This window comes from Muscardinus avellanarius (assembly GCF_963383645.1).
Source record: "Muscardinus avellanarius genome assembly, chromosome: 11".
Taxonomy (NCBI): domain Eukaryota; kingdom Metazoa; phylum Chordata; class Mammalia; order Rodentia; family Gliridae; genus Muscardinus; species Muscardinus avellanarius.
Genome location: NC_137797.1, coordinates 14,996,502 through 15,021,725, shown reverse-complemented (window position 1 = coordinate 15,021,725; position 25,224 = coordinate 14,996,502).

Here is a 25,224-nt window from a genome sequence, read left to right as displayed (position 1 = left end):
TTGCTTTTTTAACCCTTGACTCAGTCTGATTTAAGATTTTAATTTTTAGAATAGTTTTAAGTTCACAAAGAAAATGAGAGTACAGAGATTTCTCGTATACCTCCTCCTAATTGAACATATGCGTAGGCTCCCATATGACCATCCCCTATCAAGGGAATACATTGTCACAGCTGATGAATCTATACTGACATATCACAATCCCCAACGTCCATAGATTATGCTGAGATTCACTCTTGGTGTTGCACATTCTATAGGTTTGAACAAATAGATGACTATATTTGTCATTATGGTATGATACAGAGCATTTTCACTGCCCTAAAACATTCTGTGTTCTACCTATTTAGCCCTTCCTGCCCTCCACTGCAACCCCTAGCAACAACCAATCGTTTTTACTGTCTGTAGGCACCAGAATGTTTGTATAGTTGGAATCATACAGTAGCCTTTTCCAATTGGTTTTTATTCAACCTCGTAATTTATATTTAAGTCATTTGCAGAAAAATGAATGGCACTGGAGAATATTATGCTAAGTGAGGTTAGCCAGTCTCAGAAAGTGAGCAGTTGGATGTTTTTATGTGGAAACTAGAGAGAAATGAGTAACAAAAGAAACTTGAAATAAAAAAAAAATAGTAGAGATTCCAGGTGAAGAGTGGAGGGGGTTTAGGAGAGAGATGGGGGTGGTCTAGGAATGGGGAGGAAATGTGTTGAAGGCAACAGTTCAAATAATGCTATGTACATATTCTTGCGTTCTCTGGATAGTCTAGATAGTAGTCCTCTATCAGAGGAATACTTGGCAAAATTTTTCTCCAATTCTGTTGGCTCTGTGGTAAGGTTCTTGATTGTTCCTTTGCTTTGCAGAAGCTCTAAGTTAATGCAATCTTATGTATTGATTTGCCTTTTTGCTTCTCATGCCTTTGGGGTCTTGGTGAGAAAGTGTTTACCTGTGCTTATATGTTAAAGTGTTGGAACTATACCCTCTTCAAAGAGCTTCAAGGTCTCTGGTCTGATTTCCAAGTCTTTGTTTATTCTTGAATTGACTCTTGTGCAAAGTGAGAAAGTAGAATTTATTTCCATTTTTCTGCATATGATTAACCAGTTTTGCCAACTCCATTTGTTGAAGAGGCCATCTTTTTTTCCCCAGTGCATATTTTTGTCCCCTTTGTAGAAAATCAATTGGCTGCAACTGTGTGGATTTCTTTCTGAGCCTTCTATTCTGCTCCATTGGTCTATGTATCTGTTTTTGTGCCAGTACAATGCTATTTTTATGACTATAGCTTTGTAGTATAGTTTAAAGTTAGATATTGTGATTCCTCCTGCATGTTTTTTGTCGCTGATAACTACTTTTGCTATTCTGGTTTTTTGTTGTCCCAAATGAATTTAAAGATTGATTTTTCTGTCTGTGAGGAATAACCTTTGTAATTTAATGGATATTGCATTGAATCTGTAGATCACATTTGAAAGTGTAGGCATTTTGATGATATTTATTCTTCCTCTTCAAGAACATGGAAGATCTCCCTATTTTCTAAGGTCTTCTTTGATTTATTTTTTCAATCTTTTATAATTTTCTTTGTAGAGGTCTTTTACTTCCTTGATTAAGTTTATTCCCAAGTATTTTATTTCTTGAGGGATATTCTGATGTGTTTTCTGGATTTTTTTTCAGTGATTTTATGGTTGGCATACAGAAAATCTGATTTTTAAAGATTAATTTTGTATAAAACCTTTATAGAAGAGCTAATCCCATTACTCCTCAATCTATCTTATGAACTAGAAATAAACAGGACTCTCCCAAATACATTCTATGAAGCCAACATCACATTAATACCAAAACCAAATAAAGAGACCTCAAGGAAAGAAAACTACAGGCCTATATCATTGATGAACTTTGACGTAAAACTGCTAAACAAAATACTAGCAACATGCATTCAAAAACACATCAAGAAGACCATACACTATGACCAAGTAGGGTTCATCCCAGGAATGCAAGGCTGGTTCAAAACACAAAAATCAATCTATGAAATTCATCACATAAACAAAACCAAAGACAAAATTCACATGATCATTTCAATAGATGCTGAAAAGCATTTGACAAAATATGACATCCATTTATGCTAAAAGCACTACAGAGAATCGGAATAGAAGGAACATACCTCAAAATAAAGGCAATCTACAATAGGCCCACAACCATCATCATATTAAATGGGGGAAAACTTCTAGAATTCCCCCTAAAAACAGAAGTGAGACAAAGATGTTCATTATCACCACTTCTTTATAATATAGTACTTGAGACTCTAGCTAGAGCAATAAGGCAAGAAAAGGAAATCAAAGGAGTACAAATAGGAAAAGAAGAACTAAAACTTTTGCTATTTGCAGATAACATGATACTGTACTTAGAAGACCCAACAAACTCAACTAAAAGGCTTATAGAACTGATCAACAAATTCAGCAAAGTGTCTAGATACAAAATCAATATTTATGTTAAATTAATAAGTTAAATAGTGTCAGCATTCATTCAGACTTTATTCTTATATTTTAATTTTGTTTGGGCTATTTTGAGTCTATAAGGGCCTTTACACATGTGCTGTAGAATAATTTTTGTTGGAATCCCTAAAATTACTTTATGATATTTTGATTTAGATTGCATTGAATCCATAGATTAATTTCAGAACTAACATCTTGACAATATCAAGTCTTCCTATTCATATATATGAACTATTTCTTCATTTATTTGATTATTTTTTATTTTGTTCATCAGGGTTTTAGAATTTTCTTCATATATGCCTTGCATATATTTTGCTAGATTTTTTTTTTGTGTGTGTGGTATTGGGGTTCCTGGAAACCCTTCTACCTCCGGGCTACACTCCCAGACATATTTTATATTTTTTATTTGGAAACAGGGTCTTTTAAACCAGCGTGGCTGGCTTCGAACCTGCATGATCCTCCTGTTTCCGCCTCCCAAGTGTGGGGACTACAAGCGTGCACCACCATGCCTGGGTATCTTGCTAGATTTATACACATGTTTTATTTCTTTTTGGTGGTAATATAAATGGTATTATGTTATTAATTTCAATTCTACTTGATTATTTTGTTATGTGTAAAAGTAATTAATTATTTTATATTAACCTTATATCCTAAAACATTGCTATGATCACTTATCAATTCCAGGATTTCTTTTTATGTTGACCCATTCAGATTTTCAACATAAACAATTATGCAACCTACAAAGACAGTTTTATTTCTCTCTTTTTAACCTGTATGGATTTTTTCTTATCTTATTTCATTAGCTAGTATTTACAATATACTTTCAAAGAGGAGAGGTGGAGGGAACACCTTTGCTTGTTTCTGACTTTGGAGGTAAACTTTGAGTTCCTTACCCTTAAGTATGATTTTAGCTGTAGTGTTTCTTGTAGATATTCTTGATAAAGTTAATAAAATCATTTCAGTTCTGCATTTACTGGAAGTGTTTTTGAATTATGAATGTATTTTGGATTTATCAAATATTTTTTCTTTAACTATTAATATAATCATATTATTTTTTCTACTTTAGCCTATTGATGTGATGGATTACATAAATTGATTTTTTGAAAAATAAACCAGCTTTTCATACCTGGCACAAATTCTACTTGATCATAATGCGTGGTTCTTTTTATACCTTGTTGGATTCAATTTGGCAATGTTTTGTTGAGGATTTTTACACCTATGCTCATGAGCGATATTGGTCTATAGTTTTCTTCTGCTCATCATGTCTTTATCTGGTTTTCGTATTAAGATAATTCTGGCTTTCCAGAATAACTTAGGAAATATTCTATCTGCTTCTATCCTCTATAAACAAAATGGGAGAGAGAGTTGGTATAATTTCTTTCTTAAGTATTTGGCAGTTTGCCTGCTTTCTTATTGTTGCTTACTACCTGGACCCTTGATGCCTTCCTTAAACTATCTTATTGGATATTAAAGGTATCTGCTTCCAGCTTTGGTGGTAAGCTAGATCACTGTGTTACTTTCAATGTGGACCACCCATTTCATCCTTCTGAAGCTCGATATTAAGAAATAAATGCTTCTTTCTTACTTCTGAAGGCTCGTTCCCTGTATTTCAATTTACAAAACATGTCTGGCTTTGCTTCTTCTCCTTTATCTAATCTCTAATATTTGAATAAGAAACTAGGCATGTGTAACCCAGTGCCTGCTTCCTCTTGGGATTAATGCCAAACTTGGGGCTGTTCTCACATGGATAGTCTGTCCATACTCTGATTACTCCCCATAGCCAGGTGGATAAATATTCTAATTCTAGATATTCACTCAGATGCAGATGCATCAACATCAACTCCTCTCAGTAATGAACCTGGCATTTTCATTTTTCCTTCGCCAATTATCTTCATACTTGCCACCTTTTATAAGCCAAGTGGGTGAAGGGGTTGCTACTTCATCACAATCCTCCATTACCAGAGCAGGCTTCTTCACCACTGTCCCATTGCAGTGATTGAAATTTCCATAATATTTCAGTGTACCTGAACCCCAAAGCAGCTCAAACTACAATAAGACTGACAATAAGTCAACAGCCTCTGTCTGTGACAATTTCACCAATTATGAAAACATTTAATATCCACCAGCCGGATCATATATCTCCATCTGCCCCTTATCTTTTATCCATCTAACAAAAATATCAGAAAATAAAATGAGACTAAGTTTGTTCCAACATTTTGTCAATAAATGCTACTAGGTTGATGATAAAGCTAAATCTTATGTCTTTTTATAACCCTCAGTGTCTGGCATGTATTGCATAGCCAATAAGTATTTTGACAAATGAATAAATTAATCAAATAAAATTTTGCTAACCCCTAACAATTATCTGTTTAAGACAAATATTTACAAACCACCTTTTAAGGTTAATTTCTTCAGTTTTTTCTTGCTTTAATTTCCAACTCATTAGTATACATTTCTTGAATCTCTTCTTTTTATTGTATTGGTAAAAAAGATCATCATTTATCTTCTCCCAGGATTCCAGCCTAACTCTCCCCCAGCATTCCTTATGAGAACTGTTGTTGATTCCATCAGTATTTTATTAATACATTATGTATCCTGAGATATAATTTTTTCTGAATCAAGTCATTTGTTTTTTCTTCCATGTGTCAATATATGAATATCTTCCACAAGAAACCTACTTTTCTTTGCTTCCTTTGTAGTTTTACTTACCACTGTGTCAGCTTCTTTCTCTTCTTGCTGATATTCTTTGAGACTCAAATAAATTTTTGTTTTGTTTTGTTTTGTTTTGTTTGGGCTGTGATTCCCACCTGTATTTTGTACCTGTGCACAGGTAATGAACAGAGCTTATGGAGGTCATTTTCTTTCTTTGAGATTCTGTCACCAAGTCAGGGTTCTGCTACATTGCTGTGCTCTTTGACCACATTGGACATGGAGAATCAAACCCTCTCCCCTAACAGTGTGGACCTGAGACTGGGTTGGCATTTGATTCTGAGCTAGTCATTTGAACAGAGAGATCAAGAGTTCCAAACTTGTAATGTGGGATATAAATGAACTATACATAATACTTGGTGAGAGGAGAATGGACAGGTGTGTGTGTGTGTGTGTGTGTGTGTGTGTGTGTGTGTGTGTGTGTCTAGTGTCTAGTGAAAACAATTAACCAAAGAGATGAGCCTCTGGTGGCTTCCTGGGTCCTAGCAAGCCAGGCATGAAAACCCTTGAACATTGTGTCTACTCCTGCTTCCATTATAGATGGGGGTGAAATCTTTGGTATTCCCTTAAACCTTGATATTAAGAGTAGAAAACAAAAACTACTTGAAGAAAGTGCAGAGAAGCAGTTAGCACACAGTACAGGGCTGTGGCTAAGAGCAAATACTCTTGAGCTGGGTCATCTGTTTAGAAGAATCCTTAGTGCCCCCTTGTAGGTGCCCCCTCTAGGTGTCCTAGAGAGTGGGACAAGAGGGAGGAGCATGTCTGAGGATAGGGAGTGCATCGAGAGGAGGCTGACCCAGCAGAGAGCAGAGATCAGAACGGCCTGGAAGAGCAGCAACTCGGGTGCCTCTATGTAGCCATAGCTGAAATTGTGGTTGAGCCTTGGAGTAGAAGCTTCCCCATGAGCCCACAGATTTCCCCAGCAGTCCCATGCCCAGGGGGTGGCAGGTATCCTCCCTTAGATGATGTAGGTGAGGATGTTCCTCCAACTAGACAAAATGGAAGAAACAAAACCAGATAGATGTACATTGATTTAAAGAAAACAAAGACATGAAATATTTCCTACACCATTGTCTATTATTTGAGATTTGCAACTGTTCTAGAGGGTTAGCTTCCTTGGGTTTTCTGATTTACCCTAGAATTATTTTGCTACATTCTTCTTTATTTGATTCAATTAAGTCCATTCAAAATGAATTTGTTATTTGCACCCAAATGGACCTGATTTAATTCCCAGACACTCCCTGTGCAGGCACATTAGCTCCTTAAGGTATATCTTTCTTTGATCTCTGGCTAGAAATGGTTTGAATTATGTTGTCAGGTTTCAATTTTAGGACCCTGGTATCTTACTTGAAGTGTTTTGCTGTTTTGAAGAATCCATTCCTGGTATCAACTCCATTTTTCGCTTTACATTTGGCATCTGCATTATCAAAGCATAGAGCCGGGGGCTTCCTCTCTTTGCCCCCTGCCAACTCCTTGCTGCCCTGTTTCTTTCATTTCCTTGTCATTTCCAGACAAGCAGCCAGTTGTGCTTTATTGATCCAAATCCAGTCCAGAATGGCAGTTCTCACTGCCTTCTCTACCAGCTGAACAGGGAACCTGTCAGGAGGCCAGCCAAGAATTATCAGCTGTGATTCTTACTAGAGATGTGCAGCTCCTTGAATCTTTCAAATGTGGTTTTTACACATCTGAAGGACCATAGAAGAGATTCTTAGGCATAGAGTGAGTAACACCTATGGGGAATCCTTTGTTATTTAAACCATCCACAGTGCCAACTCTTTTAAGTTGATTGACTGTTAAAAACTGAAGCCAAATGCTGGAGAGAATTACCTGGAAAGGACACAGAGAGAAAGGGGCACCAGGGGGAGCTCCAGTTGCACAATCAGGTGGCCTGTGGCACTTAAAGAAAGGGGTGCAGGGAACCTGGAACTCAAGATCCCTCTTGCCAGAGATTTAGTCGGTTTTTCTCATCGCTGTGGCCAAAATACTTAACAAGCACAGCTTATAGGAGAAAAGGTTTACTTGGCTCACAGTTTTAGAGGTGCAGTCTAGAGTTGGCCAGCTCCATGGCAGAACACAGAGATGAGGCACGGTGGAGGGGAGCAGAGGAAGCTAGAAGGGTGGACTAGGGACATAGATTGCCTCCAAGACCAGGTCCCCAGAAACCCACATCCTCCACCTATATCTCCTCTGAGCCTTCCTGCCTTGGGTACATGCTTTCAGTACTTGAGCGTTTGTGGAGACATTTCAAGCCCAAACTATAACAGCCACTAATTCACTCTGTGAACCGGAGCTAGGTGCTCTAACTTACTTCACTGTCACCTTCGACAAAGATGGGAATAATTCTCTCTCTTTTGAATAGCTTCCCAAGATATCTCGCAAAAGATTTGGAAACACAATTAGGTTTTGTTCAACTGTAGTTTTGTCAAAATCTTAATAGGCCCCAAATCCCTGTCTCCTCCCTCCCTGTTCCATTCCCACATTAGTGATTCTCCCAGCCTTATACAAGGAAGAAGAGAGGAAGCCAGCATCTATTCCACAGGAAGCATATGCCCAGCACTATGCTAAGGATATTGTACCTACATTTCCACCCAGTCTTCACATCAGCCCCATATGGTATTTATTAATTTGTGTATTTCTAAGTTCCTTTTGCAGATGGGGCTTAGGGAGGTTAAGTGACTACTTGCCCAAGCTTTTCCAGTCAGTCAACCTCAGACACAAAATTCAAAGTCTGAGTTTATTCCAGAACTGCTGTACATATGGCGACTCCACACAGAGGCCACTGGCAAGGGAGGTGGGTGGCTAGATTCCAAGTCAGTCATAAAAGATGCCCTTTTCTCCTTGCCATGAGGTTGAAACAGGAGATAGGTGGATGGAGATAAGGTCATAGAAAAACCTTTAAAGAGCCTTTAACCACACAGAAGCAGAAAAGGCCTTAAAGACCATCTCAACCAACTCTCCCACACTTGAGAGTCTCAGAGAGAGATGGAGGAAGAGCAGATGTTTGGGTAGGTCTAGAAAGGTTACCTATCCAGTGAACAAGGAGGACTCCCCACACATTGGGATTGGGGACTACCTGGTAAGACAAAACAAACAGCAGCTTAAGTTCTCACCCGGCTCTAGGGCTTTCAGTGTTGTTAGAGGTCATCAGCAGACAAATCTTTATGGAGCAAATGTGAAGGTCACCAGTGACAGATATGCAGGAGACAGACTTGGTGCTGTGAGAGCCTAGGGGAGCTTTGGCCTTCTTGGAAGATTACCTAGTGCAACCTTGAGTTAGGAGAGATGCAGGAGTTGAGGGCTGAGGTGTGACCTGAAGGAAGCTGGGTGAAGGAATGAAGGGTATTTTAGGTGGTATTGAGGAGGTAGAAAGGAAATAGGCAGATAAGGAAAAGGCCTGGTAGAAAAACGTTAATTTCCTGAGTTTCCTGAGTTTCCTGAGGGGCAACAAATGCCTGAAACTCCAAAGGCTCAGAGATAAGAAGGCCAGAGCTTCACAAAGCCATCTGTTTACTAATCAACAAACCCAGGAGCCAGCACAGAGCAAGTTGGACACTTCTACTGAATGAAAGGAGATGAGACCCTTCAAAGGACTTGCAAATACCCTATGCAAATTCTCCTTGGAATCCCAAAAGTCACCCTAACCAAAAGCGGACTTGCAAGCGGTCAGGCCTTTGCCTTACTCGATGGCAAAAGGGGGACTTTCCCGCTCGGGACCCCCTCCCCTTTTGGGGAGCTGTTCTCTCTCTCGCAGGTCGTGTTGGCCCTGAGAGAAGGCAGAGTGCATCTGAGGGCACGTGGCTCGGGCGACTCTCGAGTAGTGACCTGAAGACCTCTGCTGGACATCAAGGCTGGCCAGGCCCCTAGGGGTGACCTGTGCCTCTTTTCTGGCAGATCGCGTGGACTCTGGGAGAAAGTAGTTTGCAACTGATGGGCACTTGGCTCGGGCGACACTCGGGTAGTGACCCTCAAGGCAGCTACTGGACCCTGGAGTTCCGACCACCCCTTTGGGGTGTTCAGCCACTTTTCTCTATTCCCTTCTGGCAGATCGCGTGGACTCTGGAAGAAAGCAGCCTGCACCTGAAGGCAATTCGGCTTGGGCTACTCTCAAGTATTGTCCTGAAGGCAGCTGCTGGACCCAGAGTTCCAGCCCCTTTGGGGTGTTCGGCCATTCAGCCACCCTTCCCCCATTCCCTGCTGCTTCCAATAAACCTTTTACTCCCATTCCTGAGGTCTGCGGGTGCCATTCTTCACTCATCGTAGACAATAACTCGCCGGATTTCCTCTCAAAAAACCCCTGTTTCAGTATGAGAGGTTAGAATGGAGAGGCCAGAGCTGCAGCACACATAAATATTTTATTTCATATTTTATTTTATTTTATATTTTGTGGTACTGGGGATCGAACCCAGGAGTATTCTACCTCTAAGCTGTACCCCAATCCTTTAATTTTTTCTTTTGAAAAGATCTTGCTAGGTTGCTGAGAGTCTTGCTACATTGCTGAGGCTGTCCTCAGGCCTGTGATTCTCCTGTCTCAGCCTCCCAGGCACTAGGATTGCAGTCATGTGCCTCGATGCCAGGCTAAGAAATTTTATGTTTATCCCCCAAAATGCTGAGTTTATCCGATTCCAATTCCCATCCCTTGCCTTTAACTGCACTGACAAATAACGTTAAAGACAAGTGACAGAAAGGTAGATTCAATTTCTGTGTATATTTATGAGACACACACATCTGGAGGACCATAGAAGAGATTCTTAGGTATACAGTGAGTAATACTTATTGGAAATCCTAAAGACACACACACACACACACACACACACACCTTGGAAAAAAATCTTTCCATTTCTTGCCACACCACACTTAGTTTTCTAACAACCCAGGAAAGTTAAATGCTGATTTGTGCATGGTGATTTGTGATGGGTGTTCATTGTGCACACATTCACATACTTTACACGCACGTCTTCATCTTAGCAAACAATGTTTTGACACTCCTGATTCAGGAATAACAGAGCTTACTCTGATTAATCTCATTTAATTCCAATTAGTTATCCACTTGGGTCATTTGATCTGCAATTACTTGCTGTCAGTATGCTAAAAATAATGGCCACCCCGACTCCTCCAAATGATGGTGATTTAATTGAGAGGTCTCCCTTGGTGTCAGGAGGCCCTACTCTTTGAAGAAGATCCAGGAGCATCATTGTTAGCCACTTTGGAAGGTCTGCAATGCAGCTCATTTGCCTCATTGAAAGTTTCTGTACTGACCATGTGTTTCTGAAGTCTAAAATCTGGGCCTTGCTGACCCTGGAGAGACTTGGATCCTCCCAAGCTTAGAGGGTTGCTTTTCATATGCAAATCAAGCACTCTGAAGCCTGCCACCTCCTATAGCCAGCTCTCCTACACCTGGGGCCACCATTCCCCCAGTAAACATCCTGGGGCCAGTTACCAGACAACTAGAGATTGCCCTTAAACCCAAGAGCTCATTGAAATTACCCAAACTCGCCAGTCCTAAAGTTGCTTACCCTACCTTACCTGCTCCTTCCTCTAGAAACCACAAGAGGCCTTCTGCCTACACTTTTCTCCTGCTCCATCTGCCCCTTGCTCAACTCCCAGGAGGCCCTGGAGGGTGTACTTGTCTCCTCCTCTTCAGAGTTGTGAGTGACAAATTCTTTCCTCACTGTAGCCATCTCCCGATCTGCTGAATTCTCCATATCCAAAGAATAAAACTTACATTTTAAAACTTTTTTCTCAGGTAGAGCATGGTGGTGCATGCCTGTAATCCCAGTTTTCTGGATGCCGAGACAGGAGGATGACAGGGTTAAGGCCAGCCTCAGTAACTTATTAAGACCCTATTTCAAAATAAAAAGGGCTGCAGGTATAGCTCAGAGGTAGAATGCCCCTGAGTTCAAGCACCAGTACACAAGTAGTAAATAAATAAATATATAGCAAATCTTGGTCAGATTCTATTCTTTTCTGAGAAATCCCACTTGAATCCTTGCCCTCTACCTCCCCCATGCTAGTGGGGAGATGGGGACTTTAGAGGCTGGCTGATCTGAACTGTGCCCCTCAGCAGCTGAGGGGTGCCCCTGAGTCCCTTCCTGCCTCTTCCTCCTCTTCTTACCCATCTGTAGTACTGAGGATCCCAGCACCAACCTCAGAGCATGGGTTGAGCATTCAATAACATAATGCAGGTCACGTACCTCCTGCAGAACCTGCCTAACACCCTCTAGTTCCCTCCTCCCTCCCGAAAGCCAAGAGCCCCTTTGCTGTCTGCTTCTGCTGCCAGTTTTACTGTTCAGTCATCCAAGAATCTCAGAGAAAATCTGCGGATGATTTACTGAAAGCTTCTCAACCTTTGCTTCCCATATCTGTTAACCTCCAGCAACCACAGCCTTTTATTTTCCCCTCCATAACCCTCTGGTTGACTCTAGTGGGCTCTGAGTATGCTTCTGAGGAATGCTTGGACCCAACACTCACACAGGCTGCACTCTCCCATCAGGGTGCTCCCAAGAGCACAGCACCAAAGCCAAGCGTGATGGGGCACGTTGGTGAGCCACACAAGGATCTGGAGTCCCTTGCGATATCGGCTTACATGTGCACAAAGCTTATTTACCAGCTCTGTTTGGTGAAGCAGATAGGACCAAGTATATGAGAAGTATACTCCACAGAAGACTGGAGCCCCAGGAAGTATCACCAGGCACTGATCTATCCTAGAAATAAATAGTGCAGGGTAATACCTCAGTCTTTACTTTGAGAGAGAATGGTTTCAAAAAGAAAGCACAAATAGGAGAATATAAGAGGCTTACGTGTGTGTGTGTGTGTGTGTGTGTGTGTGTATGGGACTGGGGATGGAAACCAGGGGCATTCTACCTCTGAGCTACATCCCCAGCCTGATTTTATTTATTTATCTTTTACTTTGAAACAGGGTCTCACTAAGTTGCTGAAGGCCTTGCTGCATTGCTGAGGCTGACCATGAACCTGTGATTCTCCTGGCTCAGCCTCCCAAATACTGAATTACATGTGTGAGCCACCAGGCCCAACATAAGAGGCGTATTTAAGGGAGTTGGGGCACTGGACTAGAGAAGGCCTTGATGAAGGGGCTACACTCCAGAGAAAGGGTTGGGTCGGGTCGCAGGAATGAGTTGTGTTCTGTAGGGGAAGAGTCTCCAGGGTGAGAGATGGCATGGGAAAAAGAAGTCATACTCCAGGAAAAGGGTCTGAGTAGGTCTATTTTCAGGAGTGAGCAATAGCTTGGCGTCTATCACATGGTTAGTTGTATTCAGCCTAGGAACTGTTCCGTTTCCCACTAAAGCGCATGCATTTGGTGAGGTCACTGCCTCTTTTCTCCCACAGTTTAGCGCACGTGTGCTGTCTTGGCCCTGTAGGAGACTTTCCAAGGGGCAGGGGTCTAAGAGGAAGCCTGGGGGTAGAGGTGGTCTCTAACACAGCCACTGCAGCTCCTCATTTCCTCTCATGAGCTCTAGCTAGTCCCTCTTTCCCTGCCTTGCTCTTCTCTAATCTAACTACTAACCAAAGGAGCCCCTCATCTTCTGGCTGCTGTATTTGTGCTTCTCTCCCCATTTCCTGACTTTTCTACATTCTGCCTGCTACTGTCCCAGACCTCTCAGTGCCCTGTCTTTCCTTTCTCCAAGGGGCATCCTGTCCTCAGAGCCCCAATTAAACAATCTTCCTTTCTCTCTTCTCTCAAGCCATAAAAGAGACATCTTTGAAAGGAGTAAATAAAAATGTGGGGTAGCCCAGCATGGTGGTGCACGCTTGTTATGTCAGTACGGGGGAGGCTGAGACAGGGAGGTTGTAGGTTCCTGGCCAGCCCCCACAACTTGGGAAGCCCTCTGCAACTTAATGATGAAAGGTAGATTGGGGTGTCCCCCAGTCGCATAGAGACACGCGGAGATCCATAGTAGATATTATGGATGCCTTTATTCATGGGAAAGTGGCCGCCAGCCCCCGTGTGGCCGCGGGGCTGGTGGGGAAGAGCCCGTCTCTGTCTGTCTCTCAGGGCCCCTCTCCGAACTCTGAACTCTCTTCTTCCTGACCGGGAGGCGTGGTCCCCTCCCCGGAATCACCGGGCTCCACCTCCTAGCTTCCTGCCCTGCCCCTTTTTTGGGGGCTGGGGCAACTCTAACCTTTCAAATGAGACCTTATTTGAAAATAAAGAAGACAAAATCAGGCTGCAGATAGAACTCAGAGGTAGAATGCCCCTGGGTTCAATCCCCAGTACCCTACACACACATACACAAAATGAAGATAAAAAGGGAAGAATCAACTTTGTGTGCATGTCCACACGTACTATGCCACAGGAACTATGTCATGTAAGCCCCAAGCCCTGCAAGGTAAGGACTCTTAGTATTGTCACTTCACCCATGAAGGTCAGAAGGGCAATAGTTAGCTTGAAAGGAGCTCATCTAGATTTGAATCAAGACTTTTGTGACACTATGAATTTTTTAATCAAGACTTTTAACTATTATGATATCTTCCTCCCTAGGCAATAATCATTTACTGATTTTTGCTACTGAAATGTTCATTTACTACTATGAACTTTACAAATGCTAGGTGCTGGGAATACAGTTTCCTTTTGAGGAAAAATGGCTTCCAGAGGATCACCCTCAGATTGCATCTTAAAACCGAGTCCATTCACTCAAGCAGAAGATGGCGGATGCCTCCCCGCGAGCCAGTGCTGTTCCTGGTGTTCACTTCCCTTCTACCTGACTGTCATGGTTTCCCTGTTTTCAACTTCTGCACAGAACTTGGAGTTTCTCCTCTAAGTCCTCTTTCCATGCCTGTGGGACAAAAGCCAGGGCACTCAAAGGTTCTCAGGGAATGTTTGTTACATTTCATTAAGAAGAAAAGAATATCCCCATCCCAGGAAAGAATGGACATGAGGAAATAAGAAAAAAAGGACAAAAAAATAAAAGGATGGTGGAAAAATAGTTGTAAAATGGCTGGGGTAGAATGGAGAGATTTCACTATTGGAAATGCTGGTGTTTTCAAAACGAGATGCTGATATTCATTGTGTCTTACTACCACCCCTGCTGTTTCCCAGGAGAGAAACAAATCCTGGTATCACTCAAGAGAAGAGCCAACCAGTGTATAGGTCATCTTGAACTGTCAGTCAGTGCTCACTGGGTATGTTTATATACTGAGCATCCTATTGCACTAGATGCAATAGGATACAGAGGTGGACCAGGCATGGCCCTGCCTCTCAGGGATGCCTGGTCCAGCCTGGAGAGAGGAGGGGGATGGAGGCTGCTCGACTATGGCAGCTAAAGGTTTCTCCACGTGATGTTGTCATTGATACGCTCACTGTTTTTTGTTGCTTTGATATTATATCTTGATGAGAAATTTACTATGGTTTATCTTCCAGAAAACAATGAGGGTTGGCACCTTTAGAAGTGATCTGGGGCTTTGTCTCGAATTTTCTCTCTTCTCTACACTTTTTGCCTGTGAAAGAAACGTTCTAAGTTGCCGAAATTGAAATGGAGTCACTTGGGGTCAACAATTGCAACCACAACAAAGGATCTGGAGGTTATAGAGGAAGGTTTCTCACGCATGACAGCCTGATAGCAACTCTCACAAAAGGCAGAGCCAGAATCACAACCTCGTTCAGAGGCCACCTCAACCTTACATAGGAACTCCTTCTGCATGGACATCTGCCCAGCAGCTGTCAACTTCAGTCTGGCACCACTCCTAATCCTTGTGGCCAAGGATTACTGTTTCAAAGAATTTGATGTAATGCTCCTCACTTTTGTCTTTAGAAACTTTTCTTCATCTCAACATTTTTAATACATCCATGGTTTATTGTGGCTTGGGTATTTTTATCCCTGTGCTCTGGTAGTCTCAGATAAATATAATTACTCTTCAGATACTCTCTTATGGATGTTGTTGTTATATTGGCATGCCTCTGACCAAATGCATTTGGGCCATTTTTCTGTGTCCAAAATCTTAATCCAAATTGACTCTCAGAAGGAGGGTGTGTGAAGATCTTGTTTCTTTTATAAAAAGTATGAACAAGGCCAGGTGTGGTGGCAAAGCTTGTAATCCCAGTACTTGGGAAGCTGAGACAGGAGGATTGCATGTTCGAGGTCAGCCTCAGCTACTTAGTGAGGCCCTTTGTAACTTAGTGAGACCTTATTTTATTTTATTTTATTTTATTTTTGTGGTACTGGGGGTGGAACCCAGAGGCTTTCTACCTCCGGGCTATACTCCCAGACCTATTTTATATTTTATTTGGAAACAGGGTCTCACTAAGTTGCTGAGAGCCTCACTAAGTAGCTGAGGCTGGCTTTGAACCTGTGCAATCCTCCTGTCTCAGCCTCCCAAGCGCAGGGATTACTAGCATGCACCACCACGGCCGGCTGTGAGACCCTGTTTTAAAATAAAGAATAAAAAAATAGGGAGTGTAGCTTGGAGGTAGAATGCCCCTGGGTTCCATTCCTAGTACTGCAAAAAAGAAAAGTGTAAACAGCAACAACAACAACAAAAGAATGAAAACCAAGATATAAAAAGACCCAAACTATCACTAACCATTGCAGTTGACTCTAGCAGTTCTGTGGGGAGAATTATCTGACTTTTGGTCCGGGGTTGAATGTAAAGGAAATGAGTGTAGGAATCAGAAAACAGTGACTACTCCACTTATAAACTGGGGCTCACCCTCTTTGTAGCCTCAGTTTCACATCTGTGAAATGATTTAGTTCCTCACGATGGTAGGGCATGAAGTTGTGCAGGGACCAGTGGCAGAGTTGGCTGTATTGTCCCCTGAGTCTTAGGCAAATATCCCCCAGGAACCTCTGTTTCAGGAATGTTCATTGTAACTAAACCCTCAGCTCTTTCCCACCAGAGGAGCTCTACGGCTGAACAGGAGGGGAGAAAAATAGATAAAGAAAGAGGGCTCTATCAAACAGGGTCCTGAATTGATGGAGTGCTTTAGGTATACAAAGCACAGTAAACACTCATGATAACTCCTTTAATCTTCACAAAACCTCTGAGAGACAGGATTTATTCCTTCTTTACAGTTGAGAAATCCCAGAACAAGAGACACTACCAGTTTCACCATCCCTGGGCTTCTAAGTGGTTCATGGAGACAGGCATATCTGTACATCTAATTTCAGTACTGAGCTTGGTTGCCCCAGCCTAGGACTGCCAAAACAAACTTCTGAGCTGCTTCTACAAGAATCTCCCCCTTTAATCTCCATCAAACCTATGTCCTGGGGGACAGGAAGCAGCCAGGAGAGTCACATTCTTTTCTGCTAAAGACCTTAAAGTCAGTGGCTGCCCAGATAGGAGATGTGGGTTGGAGGAGACTCTGGAGGGCCAGACCAATGCTTTTTCCCAGTGCATTTAACCTCCTGCCACCTGCCTCCCCATAGACCACACCCTCCGCTGGATGAACAGCCAGCCAGGAAGCAAGGTTCTCAGTCCTGCGCACACAGGGGCCTGAACTCCTCCAGCAGCCAGTAAGCTTAGAAGAGAAGTCAAAACTCAGCCACAGGGACCACTTCAGAGCTTTTGACCTTGGCAGAGAACAAATGGCTGGTTCTAAAGCTGACATTTCCCCTCCTTCCTTCTTTTCATCCTCCTTCTTTCTTTCTCTCCCCTGGTAATAAGTTACATACTTTTATCTATTTACCAACTGGCAATGAAGGACTGATGCTCACGGGTTTAGAAAAAACTGAGCTCAGAAGCCATGAATTGTGTCTCTCTGATAAGCTCACCTGCATGGCCCTGAAGAGTTTGCTCTTAAAAGTGATATTGTTTTCCTCTGTTTGGGGAGAATCCGTTTTGTGGTTATTCTGTTGTTATTGCTGGTCCTGAACACAAGTAAGCTCACTGATTTCTCTGACTTGCTACCACATCCATAAAATCGTTCTTTTCCTTTCTCCCATAGGCTTGTCTCAAATATTTGATTTGGAAAACTGGGATAAGTACTGGACTTTGTTGTACTGAGCATGGCTGATACCTTGACCACAGTCTCCTCGAATCCTGGGCTGAGGCCCCAGAACTTGTACCTCTACTTCTGATCCACAGACACTATAGGTAGTAAATGTGTTGCTTTAAGCCACCTAGTTTGTGGCAATTTGTTATACAGCAATGGGAAACTAATACACCCCCCACAAAGAGATCGGACACACCAAGCAGAATTTGGCGTCCCAGAGCCAAGGGTGCTCCTGGCTGCCGCACTCCTCTGCACAGCACTGGGGCTGGGTGTGCTCGGAGCAGCAGAACCCACTCTCTGTGGTGAAGCTGTGGGCCTCCACTCTTGGAGGCGAGATAAAACACATTGCTACTAAGTACTTGGGCTCCCGACTCCTGCAAAAGACACATACTGTTTTATTTTATTGAAAAATATTGAGGGAGGGGCCAAGATGGCAGCAGTGACAGTTGCCACGCAGCAATGATAGTTGGTGTTATGGTTTGGGGGAGAATATGGTTGTGGGGAAACTGTTCCTGAGGACCCCTGTTAGGGTCCCGGACGCACTTTCCCTCAAACCACAATCAAACCCAAAATGACCAATCACAGAAATAAAACCGCGGGTTCTTGTCCTAAACTAAGAATAAATATGCATAGCTCGGACAGTTGCTGAAGATTTAAAGAAGTTTATTAGAAAGATAGAAATACAGAGGATAGGTACAACTCTATACCAGACTGGCATGGAGGGGTGACTCGAATTAATATACCAAAGGGATCACACGTGGACTGGACTTTTTATACCCATGACCTCCATCTTGTTTACGTAATTCTGATGTAGTGAACGTCTCTGTAAGGTACCTCCCCTTAACCCTGTAAGGTACCTCCCCCAGCAAGGTGTGGGGAGGTGTCTTTCATAAAGGAAGAAGGTCAAACCCTGCTCCATCCTCCCTAGATTATCATGTAGATCTTTCTTTAGATAGAGAAAGACCTAGTTCTCCTCTCCTATTGACTTGTTAACTACTTTTAGCTATGTTAATTTACATTGGAATAGTTGCCTGCTTTTAGGCAGAAACCAAGTCCTTGCACAGATTTGCCCCTCACACAATTTTTTAAATATATTAACAATCATAGCTTTCTCAAATCTTCCTAGGCCATTCCCAATACTGGCACATTAAACTGTTACAGTTTTGGGGAGAGTATGGTGGTGGGGAGACTATTCCCAGGGACCCCTGTTAGGGTCCCGAATGCACTTTCCCTCAAACCACAGCAAAACCCCAAAGGACCAAAACCAGAAAATTACCACGGGTTCTTGTCCTAAGCTAAGAATAAATATGCATAGCTTGGACAGTTGCTGAAGATGTAAAGAAGTTTGTTAAAAAGATAAAAATACAGAAAATAGAAATACAGAAAATAGTTACAGCCCCATGCCAAAATGGCATGAGGGGGGAGGGTGGCCCGGGCCAACTCACCACTCCCAAGATACAGCACATGGACCGGACTTTTTATACCCATGACCCCCATCTTGTTTACGTAATTCTGACGTAGTCCCTGTAAGGTACCTCCCCCAACAAAGTGTGGCAAGGTGTCTCCTTTCATGAAGGTTGACCCCTCCTACCATCTTAGCTAGCTTAATCATGTAGATTTTTCTTTAGATAGAGAAAAGCCTAGTTCTCCTCTCCTATTGACTTGTTAACTACTTTTAGCTATGTTAATTTACATTGGAATAGTTGCCTGCTTTTAGGCAGAAACCAAGTCCTTGCACAGATTTGCCCCTCACCCAATTTTTGAAATATATTAATAATCATAGCTTTCTCAAATCTTCCTAGGCCATTCCCAATACTGGCACAGATGGCAGTGGCCAAATAGGATATTTATTCCTCTGAGAAACCCCAGACATCAGATTTTGGTTTAATATATAATTGCGACAACATATACATTTATAACCATGACTTCCCTAGAGAGAAGAGAGGAACCAAGGTGGCAGAGATGGCTGCGGCGGTGGCCAGTATTCAGGAGAGCTAGATAAATCCAATCCAACCTGCCTTGAACTGTTGGAGAAATCTCCCCAAAAATGACTGCTCCTGCCTCACATGCTCAGGAACTCTGGACAATATACTATGTAAGAAAAATGCCTGGGAGGAGGCCCAAGATAGCAGCAGTGACAATGGCCAGTACAGGGAAGAGGCAGGTAGATTCATTCTAATCTACCCTTAACTTTTGAGAAAATCTCCCCGAAAGTAGACTGTACCTGCCCCACATGCTCAGGAACTCTGGACAACATACTATGCAAGAAAAATATTCGGGGCACGTCAGATGGAGTCCTGCATAGTCAGGTCGGCTGGTGCTACGTATCCTGGGAACCAAGGGTGCTACTGCTGCCACCACGCTCCTCTGTGCAGCTCAGGGGCTGGGTGAACTCAGAGCAGAAGAACCTGTTCTCCGTAGTAAAGTTGTGGGGCTCCGCTCTTGGTGGGGAGATAAAACACATTGCTGATAAGTAAAATAAAAAATTAATGCGAGTAAAATAAAAATAATGTGAGTACGGTGGAGTGTGAAAAACATGAGAGAGGTCCGGTACACATGGCATGTAAAGTTTTAATGGCACGGCTCTCCCGGGGATCAGGGCGAGGCATCGTGGGGCCCGCGCGCCTGTCCGAAGCTTGAGGACGCGGGCTATCCTTTTCAAGGTATGCATCTCGCGAGATGAGGGTTTACTCGCGGGAATGCCCAATTCTCGCGGGGGTTTCAGCCCCTCCCTTGCCCTGCAGAGGTCATGTGACACAAAGTCACATGAGTGCAGGACCCAACTTATCATCCCGGCCTTTTGATGGTAGGGATAAAGGATGATGATTGGACCCTCTAGCTTCTTCCTGCTGTCAAGGGGCGTTGTCAGGGGCCCCAGGCCAGGAGGAGTCAGGAGTCCAGTCCCCCAGAAGGGGGTGCAGGTGGGTGCATAGCTGCAGTGCGAATTGGAGGTAACCCTGAACAGCTTAGTGATGTGCGCTTGAGGAGGCTTGAACAGGCAAGGGCTATTAAAGAAAAAAACAAATCATGAGATTGAGCAGGCGACCAAAAAGGAGACTGGCTTACTAAGTACCTGGAGAGCTACCCTGAGCTGGCAAAGAGGATGGAGGTTGAGGGATCCAGGAGCCGTCAGTCTTCAGCCAGGCTGAGTAGGGCCAGAGGCAGGGCCGGGTTTGGAAAGGTGCTCCCCCTGTGTTGAGGCACCTGGGGCTCACCCTTTTCCAAGGGCACTGTTCCAGTGGCCCTCCTGGCCGCACGCCGGGCACAGTCTGATTGGTGGGCGTGGCTTCGCCCCACTTCAGGCAGGCTCCTAGAGGTAGTCATCGTTGCAGTCCTCCACATCTAGGTGGCACTCCAGAGGGCTGAGCCGCCACCACCAGCCGAAGGGCAGCTACCAGGGATCTGCTTTTTGGCAAAGTCGGAGTGTACGCTCCATTTCCGCCTGTTTCTCTCTGGAATTAAAACTTAGATGCCATGTTAAGGTTCTGTCAGCTGCGACGGACCTATACTCACAAAGAGCGTGTCCCGGGGCTGGTGTCCGGCAAGAATGGCAACACAGACTCCCCATGGGCAGAGGGTGTCGCCCCAGCCCCGGCCCAGCGTTTCCCACAGCACCTAGGGCGCGCCCACGCAGGCCGCCCAGCAAAATTGCAGTCTGGCGCAGGCCAAGATGGCAACTGTGATATCACCAGGCAGCGACTATGCGCCATCACAAAATGGCAGCTGGCAGGAAAATAAATGGCAGCTGATAGGGGAGAGCATTTGGAGGGATACCAGACTGCTTATAAAAGTTCCTAACTATTCCTGGGCCACCACAACCCATTTCCCAACTTGTATCAAGGCAGACAGGCTCTCAGGACATCTGCTAGTATAAAGGTTCAACTTCCCATAATTGGTTCACGGGCGGAAACGAAGAACAGGAAATGGGCGTCACCGATTTCCCTGCTCAATCGTTCGGAAACGGAGGTTAAGAGATAGGGAAGAATGTCTTCATTCCTTCTCAAAACCGGAGGATGACCTGGTCATCCGCAGGGTGGTCCCAGTGGACCAGGGGACAATGGGTCACCAAGTGCTTGGATTTTGGGGTCCCAGTGGACCGGAAGACCCAAGTCCGGAACCCGCTAACCAAGGGAAGGAGGCAGTTTACCGGAGTGAAGTGTTGCCAGCCAGTGCTGGCTGCAACAGAAGCACTGAGAAGCTGCTGGGGGCGCGGTGGAGCTGGGGCACGCAGATGCTGGTGGCTGGTGTGGATGGCACTGACGGCTGGCGCAGGTGGGATCAAACGGTGGCACGTAGGCGGCATGGCTTGCCCAGTTTGCGGCGTGGAGACAAAATGGCTTCCAGGCATGCGGCAGTCACTGAGGCTGGGCCCCGAGGAGCACCGCCAGTGAGCCTGGCTTGGGCGGGCGAAACGGAGCAGCAGCAGCGAGTAGAGCTATGCCTGGCGCGGGTGACTGTGGCGGACACCGAAGCTGGCTATGCGCCGCCCAATGAGGCTGGCTCGGGGCAGGCGGGGCAAATCGGCCAGAGGTCCCGGTGGTGACTGGAGCGCCGAGCTGGAACAGCGGTTTTAGGAGGTCCAAGCAGCAGGCAGAGGTCCTGGCCCGTGCAGGAGGTCGGCAAGCAGAGCAGGTGCCAGCATCACCCAAGGAGCCTGGCTCCGGGCGGGTGGAACTGGCAGCCTGGCAGCCGGCGGAGCCTGCATGCCCCGGCAGTGGTGGCTGCGGCCGCGGTGGCAGTGGAAGATGGCTGTCGGCGCTCCAGAAGAGAGCACGTGGGCAGGAAAAGATGGCCACTGGCTCTCAGCAGAGAGCGGGGCCAGAAAGATGGCCACCGGCTCTCAGCAGAGCGCAGGGCCGGAATGATGGCCGCAGACTCTCAGCAGAGTGCGGGATCAGAAAGATAGCCACCGGCTCTCAGCAGATCGCGGGGCCGGAAAGATGGCCGCGAGCTCTCAGCAGAGCTCAGAGCTGGAAAGATGGCCACCGGCTCTCAGCAGAGCATGGGGCCGAAAAGATGGCCGCGAGCTCTCAGCAGAGCTCGGAGCTGGAAAGATGGCCACCGGCTCTCAGCAGAGCGCGGGGCCGGAAAGATGGCCGCAAGCTCTCAGCAGAGCTCGGGGCTGGAAAGATGGCCGCGGACTCTCAGCAAAGCCCGGGGCGGGAAGAAGGCCGCCGGCTCTCCTGGAGAGCGCGGGGCTGGGGAAGAAGGCTTACGGTCCAGGCAGGCACGGGGCGGCAGCGGCGGCAGTGGTGGGAGCAACGCCTGCAAGCGGAGCGCTGGTGTGGGACCTCACAGTCGAGCTGCTGGCGGGTCGGAGAGTCCGGGGCTCAAAAAGAGAGTAAAAATAAAAAGAGAAAACAGAAAAAAAAAGGAAAAGAATGGGGAGGAACCCAAGAGTTCTCCCGGTTCGGCACCAAATGATAAGTAAAATAAAAAATTAATGCAAGTAAAATAAAAATAATGTGAGTACGGTGGAGTGTGAAAAACACGAGAGAGGTCCGGTACACATGGCATGTAAAGTTTTAATGGCACGGCTCTCCCAGGGATCAGGGCGAGGCACCGTGGGGCCCGCGCGCCTGTCCGAAGCTTGAGGACGCGGGCTATCCTTTTCAAGGTATGCATCTCGCGAGATGAGGGTTTACTTGCGGGAACGCCCAATTCTCACATGGGTTTCAGCCCCTCCCTTGCCCTGCAGAGGTCATGTGACACAAAGTCACATGAGTGCAGGACCCAACTTATCAATTGCTACTAAGTACTTGGGCCCCCAACTCCTGCAAAATACATGTACTGTTTTCTTTTATTAAAAAATATAGAAGAGGGAGGAAGATGGTGGCAGCTACAGTCACAGCTGTAGCGGCAACCACGGCCACAGTAGTGATGGTTAGTAGCGGTTGAATAGGATATGAATCCCCTTGAGAACTACTGGACAACAGATTTTGATTTAATAGCTTATTGGGACAACACAAAGAAACATTTCTGTACCAGTACTGGGAATGGCCTAGAAGATTTTGTACCAGTTTTGGGAATGGCCTAGGAAGATTTGAGAAAGCTATGATTATTAATATATTCCAAAAATTGGGTGAAGGGCAAATCTGTGAAAGGACTTGGTTTCTGCCTAAAAGCAGGCAACTATTCCAGTGTAAATTAACATAGCTAAAGGTAATTAGCAAGTCAATAGGTGAGGGGAACTAGGCCTTTCTCTATCTAAAGACAGATTTACATGATTAGATAAGCTAGCTAAGATGGTAGGAGGGGTCGACCTTCATGAAAGGAGATGCCTTGCCACACCTTGCTGGGGGAGGCAACTTACAGGGTAAGGGGAGGTACCTTACAGGGATGTTTCCTACTTCAGAATTACATAAACAAGAGGGGGGTCATGGGCATAAAAACTCCAGTCCATGTGCTTTATCTTTGGGTGGTGAATTGGCTCAGACAACCCCCCTCATGCCATTCTGGCATGGTACTGTAACTATCTTCTGTATTTCTATCTTTTTAATAAACTTCTTTAAATCTTCAGCAAGTGTCCAAGTTATGTATACTTATCCTTAGCTCAGGACAAGAATCCATAGTTTTCCCATTTTTCTGTTTTTTTGGTTTTGTTGTGGTTTGAGGGAAATTGTGTCCAGGACCCTAACAGGGGTCCCCGGGGATAGTTTCCCCAAAACCATATTCTCCCAATCTGTAAAATATTTCACTGTAACAATTTCCAGTCATGACTTCCTATCTGAAATATAGGAGAGTGAGTGAAAAATGGTGGAATTAGAGGCAAGACAGCAGTGTGACGCCCACCACTGCAAGAAAAGTGATTTTGGGAGGGATATCCCAGAAGAGATCAGAAAACAGACTGCTCCTGCCACACATGCACAGGAATGCTTAGCAACAACGTACTCTAGGAGAGACCAAGAAAGCAGCGGCGGTGGCCAGTATTCAGGAGAGGCAGACGAATCCAACCAAATCCACCTTGAATTTTTTTTTTTTTTTTTTTTTGGTGGTACTGGGGTTCCTGGAAACCCTTCTATTTCCGGGCTACACTCCCAGACCTACTTTTTATATTTTTATTTGGAAACAGGATCTCCTAAGCCAGCACGGCTGGCTTCGAACTTGCGTGATCCTCCTGTCTCCGCCTCCCAAGCATGGGGATTACAAGCGTGTGCCACCATGCCTGGCCTACCTTGAATTTTTGAAGAAATCTCTCCAAAAGTAGACTGTTCCTGACCCATATGCTCAGGAACTCTGAAAAGCATACTATGTATGAAAAAGATTTGCGGAGACAGACCAAGATGGCGGTAGTGGCGGCAGCCAGTATTCTCGAGAGGCAGACAGATCCAATCCAATCCACCTTGAATTTTTTTTTTTTTTTTTTTTTTTTGGTGGTACTGTGGTTCCTGGAAACCCTTCTACCTCTGGGCTACACTCCCAGACCTATTTTTATACGTTTTTATTTGGAAACAGAGTCTCTTAAACCAGCGCAGCTGGTTTCAAACCTGTGTGATCCTCCTATCTCCACCTCCCAAGTGCGGGGATTACAAGCATGTGCCACCATGCCTGGCACCACCTTGAATTTTTGAAAATTTCTCCTCAAAAGTAAACTGCTCTTGCCACAATGTGCAGGAATTCTGGACAACATAATATGTAAGAAAAAGTTCTGGGGCAAGTTGGAGGGAGCCCTGCCCATATTGCTGGGCTGATTCGCTGTACCAGGTATCCCAGGAGACCTCAGCTCATGGCCGCTGAGCTCCTCTGTGCTGCGTGAAGGGTTAGGATGTGCTTGGAGCAGCATATCTCACTCTCCATGGTGAGGCTGTGAGCCTCCATTTTCAGTGGGGAGATAAAATCCATTGCTGCTAGGGAATTGGGCTCTCAGCTTCTGCAAATGACACATGCTGCTTTCTTCTACTAATATATATATATATATATATATATATATATATATATATATATATATATATATATAAAATGGGAAACTCTGTAAATAAATGTCATGCCCACAGGGACAGGAACCAGGGCCTTCTGCAGGATGAGACCAGGTCTGGAGACAGTAGACCGGGCCCGGAGCCTGCCTCAGGGTGAGGCCGCATCTGGAGCCAGCGAGG